At 44.6% G+C, this 21,999-nt stretch overlaps 1 protein-coding gene and 2 non-coding genes across 4 annotated transcripts in view; 2 read left to right on the top strand and 1 right to left on the bottom strand.

Moving 5' to 3' along the window:
• Window positions 1-3,840: 3,840 nt before the first annotated feature.
• Window positions 3,841-3,934, bottom strand: TRNAR-UCU (transfer RNA arginine (anticodon UCU)). Its single transcript has 2 exons — window positions 3,898-3,934; window positions 3,841-3,876 (listed from the first exon to the last, which is right to left on the bottom strand). It is a non-coding gene; the product is annotated as a tRNA-Arg (tRNA).
• Window positions 3,935-4,636: 702 nt separating this feature from the next.
• Window positions 4,637-21,999, top strand: part of SLC27A4 (solute carrier family 27 member 4) — an 80,214-nt gene continuing 62,851 nt past the window's right edge. Inside the window, exon 1 of one of the 2 annotated variants that reach the window (XM_054997462.1) lies at window positions 4,637-4,862. The gene's annotated coding sequence lies outside the window, so the exon portion shown is untranslated. Of the gene's footprint in view, window positions 4,863-9,477; window positions 9,553-21,999 lie in introns of those variants that run through there. The other variant, XM_054997463.1, reaches the window with a different exon arrangement.
• TRNAT-GGU (transfer RNA threonine (anticodon GGU)) lies at window positions 7,354-7,425 on the top strand. The gene has a single exon. It is a non-coding gene; the product is annotated as a tRNA-Thr (tRNA).

Genomic DNA, 21,999 nt, shown 5'->3' with positions numbered 1-21,999 from the left:
CTTGAGTCTTGGGGATCAAATTCAAAGCATTATTAACGGAAACAGGAAAAAATGGCTTGTGTAATTGTTAACAGAGTTACTCCAGTGTAAGCACAATGGAATAAAATACTGGAGCAATTCTGCATGGGATTTCGCTGTTCTCTTAAACCTCCCCTTTTGTATAGAGCACTGATCTACCATCCCACCCCCTGCAAGTAAACTGCCCATTCATAAAAATCCTCTCCCGATTGCTAACTCACTGAGGGAATTGCCCGGTTTATGGTTTTTATTTTGTTTTGCAATACAGACACAAGGGATATTTCTATCTCTGGTTTGGTATTAGGTATTTTGTGCAGCTTGCAGCTTAGGTTGGCTTACAGTTGCTCGCTCCAGGCACCTGGTGTAGGTTTAATGGCTGTGTTGACTGTTTGCTTCTTCTATGCTTGTTCTACCTACACATTTGCATATAAAACCAGTTTTGCGAGAACACCCTAAAAGGCTCCAATGTTCTCCCAACCAATGGAAGATGAACCATATAGCGCTGTTTACTCCTGGAACTTCTTGCTGCTCAGAGAAGTGGGAAGTGCATAACAATATTTTAAAAGCATTTCGTATGGTTATTTTTAATGTGTTCACTGTATTTTCAGCCAGCTTACAATTACTATCCATCACAATATAGATAAGAATGTGTGGGTTTGGGTGGGGTTGTCTTGCAGAAGAGGAGTGTTTATTGATGACTATTCTGATTTATTGCTTTTTACATTTTGTCCTTTTGAGTCCCTCTTCCCATGCCCGCCTCTTACTTCTATGTTTTGTTCATTAAGCCCAGTTACTGAGATGCTCAATTTAATCCCCCCCATATGATGAAAAAAGCCTTACCAAATGCTGGAGCATCTGTTGTGGTGTGGCTGAACACTCAGAAACTGAGGCTGGTGGTTGCTAGAGATGATGGGGAGAAAGAGCCCCAGATGCTAGTTCTCCATTCACTTTTCAGCTGCGGAGGGTATACACTGATGGCTGGGTCCTTTGGTCTGACTTATGGCAAGTATATGAATTAACAACCTCCCAAACATCCTATCGTTAACAGCCTTGCTCAAGTCTTCTGAACTGATGGTCATGGCTTCCTTTGTTGAGTCAACCCATCTCATGTTAAGTCTTCCTGTTTTCCTAATGCCTTCCACTTTCCCCAGCATTATTGACTTTTCCCGTGAATCTTGTCTTCTTATGTGACCAAAGTATGATATGTACAATAAGAGCTATGGGGATCTTAGTTTAAAAAACAGTGTACCACAACATATATAAACCTACAAGGCAATTCTTTTCTTTTTTTATGTGTCCTCACCATCAGAGTTTGGGTGGGTGGTTACTGGAGAGAGGAACTTTTCTGTGGTGGCTCCTGGATTGTTATATAAATTCTTGTATTAAGAAAGAACCATTTCTCCCTTTCGTTATACTAGAATTTGGGGGCACCCTATGAACCTGATGGGCAACAGAGTCAGGATAGAAAAAAGGAAGTATTTTTTCACAAGGCACAAAATTAATTTGTAGAACTGCCTGCCATAGTATGGAGTGGTGGCTCCTAGCACGGCTGTTTACTGAGGTGCGCCATCACTGGGACTTGAAAAAAATTTGCCTTTGGAATGTGAAAGGACCGAATACCTTGCCCCTGAAGAAGTTTTTCAATGAAACATGTGGTCTAAATGGCCGGCCCCTTGTTGGGCTACGGGATTCTGATGTTCTCAGTACCCACGAGGTTCATGGTCCTACCTGTAAAAGAAAAGAGAACAGGATTATAGACTAGAGATGGGCACGAACCAAACTATGAATCAAAATTCATGACGAACCAGGCTGGTTCATGGTTCACAAACCAGCAGTTCGTCAGATCCCATTTCTGACAAACCACCACAAACTTTAGGCTGGTTCATTTTTTGGTTCATCACTGCAGACAGCCTGGTGCCGATCAATCAGTTTCCTAGGCAACAGGGCATGGACTTCCTGCAGACCTTTTGCTAACCCGGAAGTGACCTTCTGCTGGCCTGGAAGTGACGTTTTCTGACCTGGAAGTGACGGTTTCACGAACCAAACAAACCAGTTTGCGAACCGGGGGCAGGTTTGTGAAAGTTTGTGGTTCGTGTCGTGAAATTTGACGAACCACAAACCACATGGTTCGGGTTTTTCCTGGTTCATGCCCATCTCTATTATACATTGTTTGGTAATTATCTTGACCATGGGTGTTCTTTCTGGAGCATCTACAGCACACCTAAAGAGAAGGAGTTACATTACGTTCGAGATTATGTGGGAGGAGTTTTTTTATTTGTGTACGGCCAGTATCTTCCGGATATTGTTTATGCATTTATAAATGTATGACATTGATTGTTACATGGTTGATATGGCATAACTTGGAATGTTTATTGAAGTTTGTATGTATTTTTAAATATTTGTGAATATTTATATCAGCGCATAGTCACTTTGCATATTCAAGTGTTTGTATGTATAAATTCATATTTATCATTCTCTTTGGTATTTATTGACACTTTTGAAATCCCTCCGGTTGTGGGTACCCACTTTTTGGATTTGTGTTTTGACATTTATGGATAAGCCCATTGATAGCTATTAGCCATGATGGCTAAAGGAAACCTCTGTGTTCTGAGACAGTGTACCTCAGAATATCAGTTGCAGAGGAGCAACAACAAGGAAGTCCTTGGCCTCTGCCGGTAGGCCTTCCTGGGGCATCTGGTTGGCTACAATAGGAAACAGGAAACTGGACTAGATAAGACTACCAGTCTGGTCCATATAGTCTGACAACTGTGGAATTTCATCCCCCAACAAGTTAGCCTGATGTCATTTCCACAGTCTTTCAAATGCCAGGCTCACAGTACAATCCTAAGCAGAATTACACCCTTGTAAATCCATTGATGTCAAAGGACATAGAAGTATATAACTCTGTTTAGGATGGCACTGCTAGTCTGTCCTCTGATTTTAATTCCATCTCATTTATTGGTGTTAACCTGCCTTTTGTTTATATCATTTTAATGCTGTTTCACAGCTCTTTTCTCCTTTAATTTTCAGATTTCAGCCTCTTTTAATACATAATAATTAATTTTAGTTTCTTAAATTCATAAGCTGCTGAGGCTATTTTGTTTTTTGAAGGAAAGTGTATAAATACATAGTGCAGAGTCCAGTGACAATTCTGCGCCTTGTCCATTCACAGACCAAATATATACAAAATAAAAGCAGTGTGGGAATTACTTATGAGTAAGCATGTGCACATAACTTAATGTGCTTATTTTTGCCACCAGTCACACTTTCCCTTCCTCCGCTCTCCCCTCTCACCCACCCACTCCTGTTCTTGTTGTTTACTTCACTGTCAAAATGTAGACTGTAAGCTTCTCTGGGCAGGGACCTCTTTTGGGTCATATTTCTTGGGATGTGTATGAAACCAGATTAGTGGCAGCACAGGACAGAATGCCACTTTGACAAGCATCCTTTGCTTTGTATTGTCGAAGGCTTTCATGGCCGGAGAACGATGGTTGTTGTGGGTTTTCCCACTTCAGAAACCTGAAGAAGAGAGCTTTGATTCTCAAAAGCTCACACCATGAAAATCTTGTTGGTCTCTAAGGTGCTACTAGACTCAAATCCCGCTTTGCTTTGGTGGGAGCAAAGTTGATTTGTTAATTATAGGCTCATGTCCTAATTTAGCCTGTTTACTAAGGGGCAACATATTGTGGGTAATAATGTCCTGAAGGAATCGGGGGGAAAGTTTCTAAAAGTTTTTTGGGAAGTTTTATCGTAACTAATGCACTATTTACCTTGTGTCGAAGGAACACATTTTTTAAGCATCTCTAAGTTGGCACCAAAACACGACTCTGGTGGGACTCGAACCCACAACCTTTGAATGACTTCTCCCGTCACACACTCTAGAAGTCCAATGCGCTATCCATTGCGCCACAGAGCCTTTCGGGTAACAGGCGATCATCCTCCTTCTTCCCTCTTTTGACCTCCCTCTCCGAGCTCCAGCTTAGTTCTCAAGCTGTTGATCTGCTTAGAAATTCAGCCTTCGTTGGCTGTTGATCCTCCAAAGCTTCGCTGATGCCCTTTCCCGAAGGCAGCCCCGCGCGGAGAGCTCGCACAACCCCGCTCCAAATTTCCCTGCAACTTTTCTCCCCCCACGCCGTTCACTTTGGGCACAGTTCGGCGCGCAGAAGACTGGAAGGGCAAAACGGGCCACGTTCCAGGGGACAAAGTAGGAATGCATTCCGCTCTTCCCTGGGGGAAATGGCAGTGGGGCGCAAACTGGGGATCACCGGGAGAAGAACGAAAAATAAAAACTGCGAAAAGTAGAGCTCAAGACGCCCCCTGCGATTCTCAAGCAGGGCAGACCACGTGTCGGACGGGGGCAAAGACTACATATCCCGGGATGCGCCGCGGCAGAGAGCCGGAGCTGCAGCGGCCTCTGCCGGCTGCCCGCGGCGTTGCACGCTGCCCGCATCATTCATCACTGGGGAGGCGGCTGGTTGGCGCTGGGCTTCCCTCCCCTCCTCCTCCTCTTGCCGTTCTCCTGCAGGAGGGAGGGCAGCGCAGGTGGAGGAAGGAAGTCTCCGAGCCGGGAGGAGCCGAGCCCATCAGCAGATCGCAGCCTTTGCAAGAAGAGGCGGAGGCGGCTGCAGCTGCTGCAGAGACCTGTTCGTTGACAACCGCCATCCTCGCCTCCTCCCTGGCCGGGACTCGCCTCCTTCCCCCCGCGCTTGCAGCTGCATAAGGAATTGCGGCTCTGACCGCCGGGGGACGTTTCTCTTTCCATGCCCGTGCAGATCCGCTGGCCTCCTCGGGAAGAGATCCAGCGGTGGTGGATGCTGAAGACGGGGAGAGCTTTTGCCAAAGGGGTGAGCGGAGGGTGGGCGCTTTGGGGGGTGGAGGACCCTCCCGCCTCCCTCCAAACCTGCTTCGGGGCCAAACCGGGTGGGTCCTTTTGATCTGCATCTCGGTCTGGGAATCAGTGAGCGGGGCATTGTGCAAGATGCGGGGGGGGGAGCCTTAACCCGCCCCCCCAGGCATGTGCAGGAGAAAAAGAGTTCGTGCAGTGACCTTCTTTTCTCCTTTGTGTGAGTCTCTTTGCTCCTTTTCTTTAAGCAGGTTGGCTAGAGATGGACTCCAAGGTGCAGGCCCCCTTCCCCTTCTGTTCTGGAGAATCAGTGGGGATAACAGGGGGCTAAATCCCATTCAGTTAGTTCTTTGCAGATAGAGGAATGGTAAAAGAAAGTAATCAATCATAGCAACTGGGAATGAATAACCCTTTAATGATTAGACGTCATTTAACCACACAGGCAGAGTGTGAGACTCGGCCTGAGGTATGGGGGCTGCTTTGGCTGGGAGGGGTTCTGACCTACAGTAAGAAATCTCTGCACCCCCACCTAATTCCTTGTGAATCTAAAATTATCTTTCTCTCTTTTGCTCCTTATGTACCAATTGCTGAAAGGGATGTCGAAAAGAGCAAGAGTCCAGTAGCACCTATAAGACTAACAACATTTGTGGTAGGGTAGGAGCTTTTGTGAGTCACACAGTTCACTTTTTCGGTGAGACACATCGTACCCTACCTCAAATTGGGTTCGTCTTATAGGTGCTGCTGGACTCTTGCTCTTTTCTATTGCTACAGACAAACACAGCGACTCCTCTTGAAGGGGATGTGTGTGTGTCAGCCTTGTTCGGTGACACTGACAACCTGCAAAGTTTCTCTGGGATGGTGTCGGGTCTCCCTTCCCACACCCCAGAATAGATGGTGATGCCAGGGGAGTGGAAACAGTAAAAAATGAAAGCCAAGCAACCTAGTGGGTGTCTTCTCTTTCGTAGCATTTGATTCCTCTTCCTTCAGCCCCTTTTGACAATGAACTGGGAAAAAATTAAGCAAGTCCCATTCAGATATCTATTTTTGGGGTGGGGGTGTGAGATGAACAGGATTCCTTCCTTCAGTTTTGTAGATCACCCATCTGACCTCCTCTGCTGTTGAGCTTGGGTGGGGATTTAAAACTTAGCTGTCATTTATGCACTACCATTTCTTTGAACGACAAGCCGTCCTGAAATCATTGGCAGCATTGCTGCCTTTGATGAAATCAAAATCCTTGTGGAGAGGAATCGGAATACAGGTGTGAACTGTGCTCTTTTTGGAATCTTAAGCTTACCTTGATTAGTATTCTTATCTAAAGCCTACTTTGTAAGGTTGCAAAGATTTTGGAAATCTGAATATATGAGAGAGACAACTTGTGTTATTTTCTCTTGGCAGCCAAGAGTGGAATGTATATTACGTTGTGGGTTGTGCTCTTTTTGGAATCTTCAGCTTACCTAGATTAGTATTCTTATCTAAGCCCTATTTTGTAAGGTTGCAAAGGTTTTGGAAATCTGGATGCATGAGAAAGACTGTGTGGAAAGATAAGGACTAGGAAAGGAGGCAGCATCTGTTATGAAAATGATGTGGAAAATGTTATTGAAAAGATGTGGAAATATGTCTCTGTAATAGTTACAAAGCTGGGAAAAGACTGTATTTATGAACAACTGAAATAGCAGGGCATTCTCTCTGTCTCCCAGTCCAAATTTGCAACAAGCTCTACCTGTGCCCTTCTTATTATCTGTAGGGTACTACTTTCCAAAGTCTGCATTGAGAAATTGCAGGGTAATAAGGAAGTTGTCACAATTAATTTACAATCATTGTTTTGTCAAGTCCTTGATTCTTCTTCAGTTGCATGTCCATTCCTAGTATCAAGCTCAATAGGAAGCAAGTGAATCCTACCATGGTGTTTAATAACAAACAAATATCCCTACTTGAGGGTTTGCTTATGTAAACCATTTCCAGTTTTTGTTTATTGTAAAATATTTTAGATACTGTTCTTTGTGGCCAGCAAACTCAAGATAGTTTAAAAACAACCAAAAAAACACATCATAACGCTCAAGGTGTTCATTTTCCCCAGTATAAAAACTGGATGGTCTAAAATCATCAAAAGATTGTGCAAACCAGGCCCCGTTCAAATCTCTCCAGCATAAAGAACATCTCACAGTTCCAGGGCTTTCATTTTGGCTTATTCAATATATACATCCCGCTCCTTGCAGCGGCTCAAAGGGGCTCTTATTGCATTAAAAAAGCAATAAGCCATCAATAATCAATTTGAAATAGACTAATTAAATGCAGGGTCTTTTTTGAAGGACAGGACACAAGTTATGGTTGCTGCAGGCTGTCCTTCTGGAAATAGAATACACACGGAAATATTCTCCACCCAACCACTCCAGCATACAGAGAGCATCTTTTGAGAAAGTGCATCACTTGGTAGATGAATACATGCTCTCTGCATGCAGAAGCCGCTAAGTTTAGCATCTCCAGGAAAAGGAGGGGCTGTGGCTCAGTGGAAGAGTGTTCGCTTGGTATGCAGAAGGTTCTAGGTTCGATCCCTAGCATCTCCAGTTTAAAGGACTAGGCAGAAGTGAAAGACCTCTGCCTGAGACCCTGGAGGGCCAATGCCAGTCTGAACAGACAAGACGAACTTTGATGGACCCATGGTCTGATTCAGTATAAGGGAGAATTCAAAGGATCAGGCAACAGGAGGTAGAAAAGATGGTCTCTGCTTGATCTCGGAGACAGTTTATAATCAGAGGAGACAATACTGACTTAGTGGGATTCAATATAAGGCAATTTCATATGCTTTACAACTCAGATCAAGGAATGTAAATGTTGGGCAGCAGCCAAGGACGACGATTTTGTACAAGCATATCTTACAACGTTTACAAATAAAATGTGGGACGTGCATGTTCCTACTCTTATATCAAAGACCAGTACCCCCTCTCCTCCATACTTAGCTAAAGAAGCTGTATGCTCTATTTATAGGATCAGAGGAGTTAGCCGTGTTAGTCTGTAGTTGCAAAATAGTAAAGAGTCCAGTAGCACCTTTAAGATGAACCAACTATATTGTGGCATAAGCTTTTGAGAAGCACATCTTTCTTCGTCAGGTGCATCTGACGAAGAGAGCTGTGGTTCTTGAAAGCTTATGCTACAATGAAGTTGGTTAGTCTCAAAGGTGCTACTGGACTCTGTTTATAGGAATCATCTCTCCTCTGTTTTAAAAGCCAACTGCAGTAAAGTGTTAACAACAACTAAAAAGGTCCAATGTTTATTTAATCATTTATAGTTATCTTTCTCGCAGAAACTCAAGGCAGATCAGAAAAATAAAAGCCCAACAAAACTATTTTTAAGACCACCAGAAAAATGTCCTCAGACATTAAAACCACAACGACATCCCTTTGATAAAAAATGCCCTCCTGAACAATTCAGGCTTATACCTTCCACAGAATGATAAAAATGGGGGAGGCTGCCTGACCAAGTGGTGGCACAACTGGGAACATCTGGATATGGGCAGCTGTTGATTTTACCTGTTTGTGGGGGGGCGGTATCTCCAAAAGGCTTTGCTCAGATGAGCAGAGTATGTTTAATATTTAAATAGCTGCAGTGTGCAAAACAGTCCAGATGCATCCATCCGAGATGCAGAGAATTAAATTTCCAGAAATCCTGTAGAGGGAGTGGAATCTGGGAAAGCAACAGCTCGCATTAACAAAAATGTTGTAGGACAAAATAGGGGAAATTATCTCCCAGAGATAAGTTCCAGAAAATAGCAACTGATCTGAGTAAACATGGGCAGGCTTAGTGGCTGTTTAGTGGCCGTGACCAAATTCCGTGATCCTCCCGATTGACGCCGGAGAGCCGAGCTTGGGGATGCTTGTTTCTGGTGTTACCGTTCTGGCACGCCCGCTGTGTGCTCAGTTTACAAATAAGGAGCGAACTGATGCCACTTTCTATGATATACAGTCTCATCAAAAGAGGGTTTACAACCATAAGCGGGTACTAGATCAAATCAAGCCTGAATTCTCCCTAGAAGCTAAAATGACAAAAGTGAGGCTATCATACTTTGGTCACATCATGAGAAGACAAGATTCTCTGGAAAAGTCAATAATGCTAGGAAAAGTGGAAGGCAGTTGGAAAAGAGGAAGCCCTAAAATGAGATGGCTTGACTCAATCAAAGAAGCCACGTCCTCCAGTTTGCAGGATCTGAGCAAGTCTGTTAACAATAGGACGTTCTTTCATTCATAGGGTCGCTTTAGGTTGGAGGCGACTCGACGGCACATAACACACACACACAGCAACCGTGTTCTCTTCTGCATTCTTCCCTACATTTGCAGCAATCCCAAGTGACGTGAAAGACATTACACCATCAGCATAAGCTGATTTAATTCTGGGAGTTGTAGTTCTGAGAAGCAGAACCTGAGCTCTCTAATAGAGAGCATCCAGCACCTTTACCAAACTATAATCCGTGTGGCGTCATGAGTACAATCCTACGCAAAGTTAGTCCAGTCAAAAGTCTGGAGCCGATGGGCTGGGAGCAGTAGATTGGAGTAGCTCTGCGTTGGATTGAACTGTTAATGAAGAACTTCTCTTTGCCTGCAGAAGATTCTTGTTGGGCAGATCCAACTAAAAGGATCGCAGGTTGTAGGACTGGAGAAGGCAGCTGTTGCCAATTGGAGCAGACTGAGCTGAGTTAGGTAAGCCCAAGGGTTTTTTTTCAGCTGGAATGTGGTGGAATGGAGTTCCGGAACCTCTTGAAAATGGTCACATGGACCCCCGGATTTCCAGACAGAGAGGAGTTTAGATTGCTAAGCGGCGTGGAGAGCAATCTAAACTCCCCTCTGTCTGGAGATCAGGAGGCGGGGCCACCGGCCATATGACCATTTTCGCCAAGGGTGATTTAAACTTTAAAAAACTCCCTCTGTGTTCCAGCTGACCCAAAGTGATGTCATTGGCCCTGGGAGCATGCGTGCACTCTGCGCGTGCACATGTGGTACCATGGGCACCACCTCCCACCAAGAGTTGCCCCCTGTGCCGGCAACCCACTGAGTTCCACCTCCTCTTTTCCCACGAAAAAAGCCCTAGGTAAGCTGATGATCTGACTTAGTGTCTGGCAGCTTCGTGTGACTTACCACCCTTCAGGGGACAGGCCATAGTTCAGTGCATGGAGGTGGTTCCAGGTTCCGATTCTGTCATCTTTTGCTAGAAGGATCTCTGGTAGTGTAGCTGGGAGAGAATTTCTGCTCGAGACCCTGGAGAGCTGCTTCCAGTCTGAATGTCCAGTAGCACGCTGAATGGCTGACTTGGTGTAGGAGGGCTTTGAAACTGGTATACATCTTTTTAGCGTGTGGAACACCCCTGAAGACCTGGTAAGATTGTGAGATCTTTCCAAAGAGGAAAATCCATCACTGTTTTTGAAAGGCCTGGCTGGTTTGGAATTGTTCTATCCTCAGACTTTCTTATCTGTGCTTGGCCTTACAAACGAAAATAGGGGTGCTAGCCACTCATAATGCTACTGCAGGGAACATTTGCAAGGGGGAAATTGGTGGGAAGGGAAAAGGGCTAAGCCTGGTTCTCCTTGCAAAGGCACTCTCTCTTTCTCTCTCTCTGAAGTTTCTAATTATTTTTCCATCCAAGCTCTGAAACTAGAAACGTGCCCACTTAAGTGTGTTTGAATGTGATTTTGTTAGCAAGAACTGGCATAGGTTGAAGGGATTTTTCGATATCCTTTTCACCTTTGAGTCTTCTCCAGCATTTCTAACATCGTAACATTATTATTATAATTATATAATATCTACCTTGACCCTTATGGATTTCACTCTCAGTCAAGGATGCTTGGCCTCACATGGGCAGAAGCGTTCCCTAAAAGCACACTTCTGTATCTGTTTCTCCTTCTGTGATACCTGTCTTTTGATCACCTAACACCCAGTGGGTCAGATCCCTTAGTATTTTTCCTTTTCTATGTACAGTTAGCAGCAACTGATGTCTCCTTGAACCTAGGAAAGCCAAAGATAATGGAATAATGTCCTGCCCGGGGGTGAAGTCCTCTTACTATTTTCACCTCTCAGTAGTCGCTCGGGTTTTTTTCTCTTTTCCTTAAAAAAAAAACCCATTTATTTATCATAGGAGGCACAATCAGTGCTCAAATTATACTTTCTCTGATTCATGTTGTAAGTTTTTTTTTTAATCTAGCCAGCAGTGAGAGGAAAATGCAATTCTTGCTGTTAGCTTGCTTTTCTACATTGCAGAGTCCTTTGACTGTCTCTGGGGATGTCTTCATACTCTTCGGACAGGTCTAATTTCACACTGTAAAGTATAGCCGGGTTGTCTGTCCTGAATTCCAGACCAATTCATCCTGTCAGAGCATGCTCCAAACCCATAAAACTCACCGGGTGACCTTGGCCTAATTGCTCTTTCATCCTAATTTACCCTACAGGGTTATTGTAAGGATGAAATGGATGAACGGAGAGTATCGCATATACCATCCTGTTCCTTGGCATGGTATTAAAATGTACTAGGCAAATAAAGGAAAGAATGTGGTAACTCCACCAACGCTCAGCAATCTTAGATCTTGGCAGTTCCCAGGAAGGAGATCACCTGAGCATTCTAGCTATAGCATCCCAGCATCCTTTCTCGGAGCCCGGTACAAACTTATAACATGACCGTTCACAGATCCCATCCTGTACGTATAATTTTCTGAGACATAAAAGAGAGAACAAAGATGTGTTTTATTTCTTAAACGTCTTATCTGGGCCGTGTCATGGGCTGGCCGATTGGGCTACCCCTCATAATGTTCCTCACTCCCCCAAGCTGTAGCGGATGTAGTGGTGGCAATAGGCATAGATGGCTTTAAAGGGGGGGGTCAGACAGAGGAAAGACCCTTCAGTGGCTACTAGCCGTGGTGACTAAAGGGAACCTTCTCATTCTGAGGCAGTGAGAGCCAAGCTACAAGAGACAAATTCCACGAGGAGGAGCACGTGAAGGGAGTCTCAGTGTTAGCCAGGAAGCTGAGTTTTAAAAGAAATCGGAAGGCTTTTTCAGTTTCTCCTCTCTACAGAGCCCAGGAGATCCTGCTCAGAGGGTTTGTTAATTTCTTCTTTGCCTCCAAGAAGAGGTGAAACTGACAGACCCTTTGGAAGGCAAAAAGGAAATTAACAAATCCTCTGAGCAGGATCTCCCTGGCTATGTAGAGAAGGGAAATTAACAAAGCCTTCCAATTTCTTTTAAAACTCAGCTTCCTGGCTAACATTGCGACTCCCTTCATGTGCTCCTCCTCGTGTAATTTATCTCTTGTAGGTTAGCTCTGAATCTCTGAATACCAATGCTAAGAGACAGGGGAAAGCCTTGGCCTCTATGCCCTGGTGTTGGCCCTCCATAATAACTGGTTGGACACTGAATGAGACAGGATGCTGGACGATCCAATCCAGCGATACTGTTCCAATGCTGGTCCAATCCAGCGATACTGTTCTTGTGTCCTTAAGCTAGGGCTCTGTCTATATATTTTTATTTATTTTATTCACTTCATTTATATCCTGCTTTTCTCCCCAATGAGGTGGCTTACATAATTCTCCTCTCCTTCCTTTTATTCTCACAACAACCCAGTGACGTAGCTTAGGCTGGCCCAAGATTACCCAGCAAGTTTCCATGGTAGAGCGGGGATTCGAACCTGGGTCTCCCAGATCCTAGTCTGAGAGCTAAACCACACGAGACAAATTACATGAAGATTCTCAGGTGAAGGGAGAATGCAATGTTAGCTGGGAAGCGTAGTTTGAATTTCACCTCTCTCTACAGAGCCGGCAAAGATTGTTCCTCAGAGGGTTTGTTAATAATTGACAGAGCCTTTGGGGAGGCAAAGAGGAAATTAACAAACCCTCTATAGAGAGGTGAAATTAACAAACCCTCTGAGGAGTGATCTTTGCCAGCTCCGGAGAGAGGTGAGATTCAAACTACACTTCCCGGCTAACAGTGCATCTCCCTTCTCTTGAGCATCCTTGTGTAATTCGTCTTGAGTGGTTTGGCTTTGACACTATAGCCACTAAACTATGATGTATACCACCTGGAGCTCCTAGGAGGAAAGTTGGGGTAACAATACAATAGATTAACTAGCCCATGGGATTCTTGAAATTCCAGTAAAAATTCAATTGGTCTGTAGGTGACATCCTTGGATGTGAGGCAAATGTAACGCAAGGGCAAGGGAACTTCCAGATGTTATGCTTTGATGATTCCTGGAGGGAACTGTTTTTCGTACATTATCCTGTTTTGTATCAGACCTTTAAAGACCGGAATTCTTCTACTCTCCGTCCCCCCCCCCCCAGCCTCAGTCTGGCATTTTGCAAATGGAGACCAATAGTGGAGAAAACGACATGCCACTCCATCATGTCCCAAGCCTGACTTTGAAGTGAGGTTGATTGCAAGATTTGGGGGGGGGACCTCTTCCTGGGCAGAAGGCTACCAGCAGATCCCTTGACCGGGTGGGCCAGAATGTTCTGTCCATTCATATGTGGTCCAGTCGCCTGAGATAGCCAATGTGGTGTTATGGTGAGAAAGAGATGACATTAGATATGCACGCACGTTGTACTTACGTTACCAAGAGCAATCTCGGATAGATTTTGAGACTTCAGGATTATTATGACCCCTGCTGCAGTTTTGTGTAAGGGTGATCTGGATCTAGCTCTAACCAAGGATCCCTCCTTCCTGAAATTTTATTTTATCTGCCCCTTTTTTAAAACACCACTTTGAGAACAATGACTAAATAAATCTTTGCTACCAAGAATGGACAGATGGCAAAGACCATACCAGTTCTTCATTTAGCCCTATAGTGTTGGACTGAATACATGAGGGGTATTTTCTTGTTTGAAAGTGTAACAAGCCACTGTCTCAGCCTTAGGTTCTGCAGTATGCAGGGCTCATTTTGAGGGGGAACGCGCCGGAATACTGTTCCAGCAGTTCTCCCACCTGATTTTTGGCCGTTTTGGGCCCGTTTTGGCCTAGATTGGGGCCAAAATGGCCTGGATTGGGTTGGTGCTGGGCGGGGGGAACTCTCCCCCGCCCAGCACCGATCTGGTCCCAGCCATTTCAGTCCCGATCCAGGCCCAAATGGGCCCAAAATGGCCCATTTCCGCTGGGATCGGGGCCGGAATGGCCAGGATTGGGTTCTTGCCGGGCGGGGGAACCCTCCCCTGCCCGGCACTGACCTGGTCTAGCCTATTTTGGCCAAAATGTTGCTGTTGTTATTGTTGCCTTCTTGGAGGGTTCCTTCGTCCTGATAACAGTGAAACCGATTTCATGGGCTACAGGGTAGACAGCTAGACTGCTGTCTAGCTGGGAATGGGCACAGTGAGAATGCCCACAGATGTGGGTGGACTGCATGGGTTTGGATGCATGTTCAGTGCACATCTGGGCACATGCATGCCCTCTGCGTGGCTGTTTCCTTAAAATGTGAAAGGTCAGTGCCCTTCAAATGTGGAAGGTCTGGTTTTGTTGCAACTGGTGGTTGTTAAACTGGCAAGGGAGAAACGGGGTGTACCTGTTTTGGATGGTTTGATTGGAATCAAGATAGCTGGGCGTAGATGGAACCAGCTCTTTCCTCTGGTGGAGATGGAAGGGGTGATACGAGGAGAGGGTGGAGCCGTGGAGAGGCAGGGAACTGGGACGAAGTCTGGAAGGAAAGTGCAGGGGTGGGATGGAAGTCTGCACAAAACTTGTTGCGCAATGAAGCTGGCTGGATGATGTAAGTGATTAATCCTGGCCTATTTTACCGCTTCATTAACATTTGAAGCCTCTTTCCACTGGAAGGTGTAGTGGTTTGGTGTAGTGGTTAAGAGCGCAGGACTCTAATCTGGAGAGCTGGGTTTGATTCCCCACTCCTCCACTTGAAGCCAGCTGGGTGGCCTTGGGCTAATCACAGCTTTCTGGAGCTCTCTCAGCGCCACCCACCTCACAGGGTGTTTTGTTGTGGGGATAATAATGGCATACTTTGTAGACCACACTTAAAAGTGCCCTGTTAGTGGGAGGTTCTCTCTTTGCTCAAGTTCAGGCAAGCTGAAGGAAATGCCTGATGCCTCAAGCTAGCAGAAGCCTGGAGTGCTAGGATATAGACTGATTTTTGGTCAATGTTCTCACTTTATACGTTTGATGGTGTAAGAAAGCAAAGGGCTTGCTTGTTCCTAGGGTTACCAATTCCAGGCTAGGAAATAAGTTGGAGGTTTGGAGTGCTCTAAATATACCACCAGAGGTAACATTTCATCCTTCCTCATGGTAAAAGCTAGCTTTGATGAACTGGACAATAGTGAGTGGTTGGCAGCAGTTTTTCATTCCAAATTGTTTACAATCTCCGCAGTCATGAAAATTGCTGCTATCCATACTTTGGGCCACAGAATATTTTGTGAATGGGATAACAGGCTTATAGACTGGTATATAAATAAAATATATACAGTAATATATGTCATATTAGGAACCAGACAACACTACTTCTGTCAGTAAGGTTGCATATCTGTCATACCCTCCAGTAATTTGTGTGATTTTTGCCATATATTTGTAATCAGAAAAGAACAAGGCTGAACAGGCTATTACACTGGGGGTCTGTCTTAATCTCCAGCAACTGCCTTGACTCATTTGTTCAGCACATCTGAAATTATTTGCTTTGCAAGATATATTTTGACAACTTAATCAAACTAGCTGTAATTTTTATAGTCTGTAGTCTGGAGTAGAGATGGGCACGAAATGGGGAAAAAACTAAATGAGCATTTCATGTTCCGTCACTTTCCACGAATCACGAACTTTCATGAAATTATCCCATTTCACGAAATGATTCGTTAATTTCGTGATTTGTCAGAATGCAGGGCACTTCAATGGCCCCTTTCATACCCAGAAATGCCAAACTCGCAGGGAGACTTCAGCAGGCTCCCCTCACCCTCAGCCAACAAGCCAGCAAGAACAAATACTCTAAATAAGAATATAAGCAAAGAAAATTAAAGAAAAAAAGGTAGGCCTCAGTCAAGCTAGGCCCCAGAGCCAGGCAATGCCCCGGGGGTTGGGTGGGGTAGAGGAAAGAAGGCACCCTCACCTTCCCAGCAAGGCCAAGAGCTGAAAATAAGAAAGAGGCTTTTCAGTCTCTTTTAAAGCAGCAGCATCAAATCCAGCCCAAAGCTCCCAATTCCACTCTCTCATTCCAAATCCCAGCAACAGGTCCTCCCTCTCCCTCTGTCCACTGGAACTGAAAAGCATGAGGCAGAGAGCTGTGCCTTATATTATATAAGAAATGCTCACATAGACCAGAATAAAAGGTCTCTGGTTGGCAGACAGACCTGCCTAACAGGGTTTGGAGGGATGAAATTGGTGTTCCCATGGCTACAGAAGGCCCATCTCCTCAGCTGCCTAGGGGATTAACCCCCTGCTCCTTGCTGTATAGGGCAGAATGGAAGCTCTCCAATTGGCAGGAAAATCTACCTATCAAGGTTATGTGGGCTAAGATTGGGGTTTCCAATTGCAACAAAAGGTCTGCAGACATTCCAGACCTATGTTGCCTAGGGAATCAATGGATCAGCGCCAGCCTGTCTGGCATCACGAATCATTCACAAATAGAATGAATCGGCCCCAAAAGTTGTGAATTTCGTGAAAACCACAAAATGCATTTCGGAAAACACGAATCGGCTCAATTCGTCACAAAATTTGGTTTGTATTTCAATTCGTGCCCATGTCTAGTCTGGAGATCAATTGTACGGCCTGGAGATCACTTGGAACTACCCCGAGGTTGGCAACCCTACTTGGTACATTTTACCACCCTATGTATTCTGCTGCTCTAGACAAACCTTTTCTAAAGGTTGGAGCATATCTGCATATTTGGAGGCTAGCAAATGAATGGGGGGAGGTGACTGGAAAGGCGAGCAGGCAGAACACTTCTATTTAGAATCATGTTTAATTTCTCTTCACCCCGTCCTGGTCTTTGCACACAGAACTTGGTGCATGTCCACCATGTTGCTGATTATGAAAGGCAGAGTATTAAGCTGAAAACACACATGCTTTTCTAAGGGCTTTAATGCACTTGGACACCAGTGCAGTCCCGCAGATAATTGGAACCCAGGCCCTGCTGCCCTTACTTTTTCTCTCACTCACCCACACTCTCAAATGCAAAGGATGGGATCATGAGAAAGCATCTGTTTCCTGGACAGCAGAGAAGAGGGAGGTGGTAAAGGGATTTGGCAAGGGTGACACAGCCTAGGCTTTAGAGAGGAAAAGTTAAAATGCGAGACAGCCACTTCTAAATGCGTGCAACTCTTTTGGACGAAACGTTGGGCAAAAGTATAAAAAAGTGTTTCAGGCATCCGTTTACAGGTGACAAAAACGCAGAAATGTTGTTACGAGATTATGAATTCAGTTCTCGCCATGCCCGTCGATTGATATGTTGGATACGAGTGGATTCAGAACTCCCTTTCTGTGTTGAGAGAGGCTCAAAAGTACTTTATTAGGCACTGGTTCAACTTTAGAAGGGGATCTAATTTCAAGCTACTTGAAAGAGCTTGCACTTCCAGTACCCGTACTATGAAAATTTGTACCATTGGAAGTTACAAGATATAACCCTCCTAGTGCAGGCAGGAATTCAGAGGACATCTACAGCAGCTGCAAATCCAAGCAATCTACTTTCACACACACACCCCTTCCTGCAGGCAACCTGGAGTACTTACAGTGTGCCATAAGCAGAAAGCAGATATATTGCAAGAAAGAACTCCAGCTAGCGCAAGCAAGAACAGCAAGCCACACACTCCAGGAAAAGGGAGGGGGGAGTCACCTGCCGATTTGGTCAGCGGGTGGATGTTACTTATCATTCACACCCTGTGTTTGTGATTTGTGATTGAATTGGATGTCTGTGCAAATACAGTGGTTGTGGATGAAATTTATAGGACAGTTTATGTGCAAATACACATCTGTACACCAGAATGTTTGATTGCTTTTAGGAATCAGCAGAAAAAAAACCTTATTTCATTTCCCATCAGTCAATGGGGATTAACTACAGAGGAGAATTAAAGTCTCCCTTAGTAGCCAACTTTCAACATGTATTGACATGTATTCCTCCTTGAGGAAATGGAATCGGTCTGGAAGATTTAGTTTGCTCTGGGGCAATTAGCCTCTGCCATGGTGGTGGTTTATTGAGATCCCGATAGTGAGCCATTGCCAGAGACTAGATAATATTGAACGGCATTGACCAGTAGTCTGATTTGGTATAAGGCAGATACATACATTCTTTGTTGGTTAAGTCTGACTTCTCCCTGCTTCTACAGCCCAGACTTAATTTTGCATATGCTTCGCTTGGGGTCTTGTTCAGTAATCCTAGTTTGTGTATAACGAGGTCCTGTAATAATCAGTTTCCTGGCAATTGGTAATAGGCATGATTGCCCTACTTTGTGTCGGGTGAAGCTGTAGTCTCAAATAGTAGAATAAGGTGCAGTATCAGTGTTGTGGCACAGCTGGGCAGCTGTGCAAATTTTGTGCCCAGGTATACACTCCTGCTCACCTAGCAGTTGAATAATATCTCCAAGGTAGGCTGTATATGCATGTGGGCATGACCATAGCTCAATGGTAGAATGCATGCTTGCTGTGCATGTAAAAAGTCTCAAGATTAGTTTTCAATATTAATTAATTTAATTTATTAAATTTCTGACCCATTAACCCACTCTCCCTTTGAATGAGCTCAGGGCAGGTAACAATATTATTAAAACTGTAAGTGTTATGTGCCGTCAAGTTGCCCCCAACCTATGGCGACTCTATGAATGGGAGACCTCCAAAATGTCCTATCATTATTAACAGACTTGCTCAGATCCCGCAAACCGGAGGACGTGGCCTCTTTTATTGAGTCAAGCCATCTCGTTTTGGGTCTTCCGCTTTTCCTACTGCCTTCTACTTTTCCTAGCATTATTGACTTTTCCAGAGACTCTTGTCTTTTCATGATGTGACCAAAGTATGATAGCCTCCGTTTTGTCATTTTAGCTTCTAGGGAGAATCCAAGTTTGATTTGATCTAGTACCCACTTATTTGTCTTTCTGGCTGTCCATGGTATCCACAAAATGCTCCTCCAGCACCACATTTCAAATGAATCAATTTTCTTTCACATCCAGCTTTCACATCCATTCATGGCAATGGGGAATACCATAGTTTAGATTATCTTGATCTTGGTTCTGAGAGAGCCATCTTTGTCCTTAAGGATCTTCTCTAGCTCCCTCACAGCTGCTCTTCCAAGTCTCAATCTTCTTCTGATTTCTTCATTGCAGTCTCCCTTTGGGTTGATGATTGAGCCAAGGAATAGAAAATCTTGAACAATTTCAATTTCCTCATTGTCGACTTTAAAATTGTATAATTTCTACCACGACGATAAATACAGTATAAATACAAAGTATAAAACTCAGTTTAAAACCATAAAAACATATTCAACAGCGGCAAAGATATTAAGACTATACACCTCTTCAGCAATCAGACCTGCTAGTGCTTCCCTTGGGACACCAAGATGGCGTCGTCGAGATAAGCAACTGTTGGCGTTCTCCGCAAGTTAACTTTTATTTTACTTACCTTTTCATTAGACTCCACTATTTTCTTGTTCAGCTCTCCAAACAATCTCTTCAGCAATCAGAGGGGGTTGGGCAGGCAGGTCATAGATGTTTCAGGTAACAACGGACCAAGGCCACAGCAGAGAGGGGCTTGGTTCGTTTAACTGAGAGGTTCAGTTAAAAGGGACTTGGGATCTCAGCCTAAGAAAAGGACTTTACCCGAAATTGGTAAGCTGCAGTTAGACAGAGCAGACCAGTGTCTCCTGCATAGTGCCTGTCAGGATCTTTCCTGGCACCCACCAAATGTTTTTAGAAAGTAGCTGTGGCCAGATGGGGCTTAGGTCCAGCAGGACCTCTGACTGGCCACTAGAGATCTAATTGGCCGTGCAGGGCTCTAAAAATATTGCTTTGGCAGCAGCTGCCACCACAGCCCAAAGATCTTCGTTGTATGACTGAAGCTAAGCTGTGCATATTGAAGAAAATATTTTAAAATGGTATGTTCATTTAAATAGGAATCCTATTAAATAGATCTCCCGCCTGAAAGGTTGAAGAGTTACTGTTAGGGTTATGCATAGCCTAACTCCTTGGTATTTTGTGGCTGGATTTTCCTCCCGTGGCTGCCATTTTGTGATTGCACCTACCATCCTCAAAAAGGCCTGTGGAGTAGACATGGGGATGGGGCCTTGGTAGGGTTGCCAGCCCCAGGTTTGGAAATTCCTGGAGATTTGGGGGGTGGGGCTTAGAGTGGGTGGGGTTTGGAGGGGAGGGGCTTCAGCAGAGTCCACCCTCCAAGGCAACCATTTTCTCCAGGGGAATTGATCTGTGTCAGCTGGAGATCACTTGTAATTCCGGGAGATTTCCAGACACCACCTTGAGGCTGGTAACCCTATGCCTTGGCTAAGTGGGTACAGCATCTATTTTGCATCCAGAAGATCCTAGGTTCAATCCTCAGCAGCTGTTAAAAGCCCCTGAGATCCTGAAGAGTTGCCAGTAGTCAGAGGACTGACCTTGGTAGACCTATCTAGTGTGGGCAATTATGTCAGTGACACACACATGCTAGAGAAGTTGCATGAGTTAACAGTGCCATCTTAGAGAAATCGTTTTTGCATTTTGCAATGATTGGTTAGGGGAAATCTGTTTAGGGCAGCTGTCCTGGTTTGTCAAGCCAAGGTTCTTTGGTTACAAACTGATCCATTATGCCCAAGGTGTTGCTTAAACAGCCCTCCAAGGCCAGCTTGCATAACCAGAATGTAATGTTCTTTACATCCTCTCCTTCCAATGCAAATGATAAATATTTCTTTAGTTGCAAATAGCGACGCCTTCAAGATAGCTTTGTAAACCTATCATTCCTCAATGAAATATGCAGAATGAGCACGTGCGTGAAATGCCTTCTTGGAAGTATGCGTTTCATGCCACCTCCTCATGCATGCAAGATGCCATTGTACTATTGCAAAAGCACATGTGGGTGCATTACGGAGGGTGGATCTAGTCCAGGTTTGTGGTACCATGGGAAAAATAGCCGCCGGCAGCATCTTGAAGCAGCTTTTCCTTACATTTGCTTGCATGCGCTCACGTGCAGTTCATCTCTCCTGTGGGAAGGAGTGGTGTGATAACATCTCTTTGGTGGGGAGGGCAAATGCTGATGGTGTTGCAAAGATCTAGAGAGAGGGCAGATGGCAGGCTCACTGGTACTTGGTCTACAAACGGCAATGTTTGAGGTACGTTCCTTTTTCCTGGAACGTCTCAAAAGGACAAAGGCTCTGGATGTTTACAAACTAAACAAATAATTTATGGAAAGTAATAGCTACACCATACATTGGCCTGAAGTGATGTTAGACCTAGTGGTCAAAGAAAAAATTGCTTTTAATAGGCAAAAAAGTGAAATATCTGTATATTTGGTCTGAATGCGTGGATGTATTTGGCTATGAAAACCCACGGGTGTCCTTTTTTCCTCCCATCTACTTCATATTAAATCAGGGAACAGCGGCTTATTTAAATAGATGAAAACAGAGCAGACCGGTAAGGTCCCTAACTAGGGTGGTGGGTTTAGTGCAGGGTGATGGTTAAATTAGTCTAATTGTTACAGTGTAGGCAACTACCCTGAGGATGAAGGCCTGTTGCGGAGCTTGAGCGGCCTTGGGTGGAAAGAGGAAGGGGGCTTTTAGTGTTGAACAGAGGCTGATTCCGCACACGTTAGATAATGCACTTTCAATGCACTTTATCAATCGTTTGAGGTGGATTTTTTGTTCCGCACATGAAAAAATCCATTCCAAATGATCTATACAGAGGATTGGAAGTGCATTATCCAACGTGTGCAGAATCAGCCTGTGTCAGCCAAGGACACTTTTTTTGTCCAGGCAGATGACAACCCTATTATCAGATTATTTTTGCTTGGTTCTCTTTGACTCTCAGTTTGAGGCATGTTAATTGTCTGTTTGAAGTGCACAGCCCTGTTCAAGGATCAGCTAAGAGCTAAGCTACAAGAGACGAATGACCCGAGGAGGAGCACGTGAAGGGAGTAGCAATGTTAGCCAGGAAGCTGAGTTTTAAAAGAGATCGGAAGGCTCCATCAATTTCCCCTCTCTACAGAGCCAGGGAGATCTCTGC

The sequence above is a fragment of the Eublepharis macularius genome, chromosome 14, assembly GCF_028583425.1.
Source record: "Eublepharis macularius isolate TG4126 chromosome 14, MPM_Emac_v1.0, whole genome shotgun sequence".
Lineage (NCBI taxonomy): Eukaryota > Metazoa > Chordata > Lepidosauria > Squamata > Eublepharidae > Eublepharis > Eublepharis macularius.
Note: the sequence above shows the minus strand (reverse complement) of the source record. Positions and strands in the feature narration are given on the sequence as shown.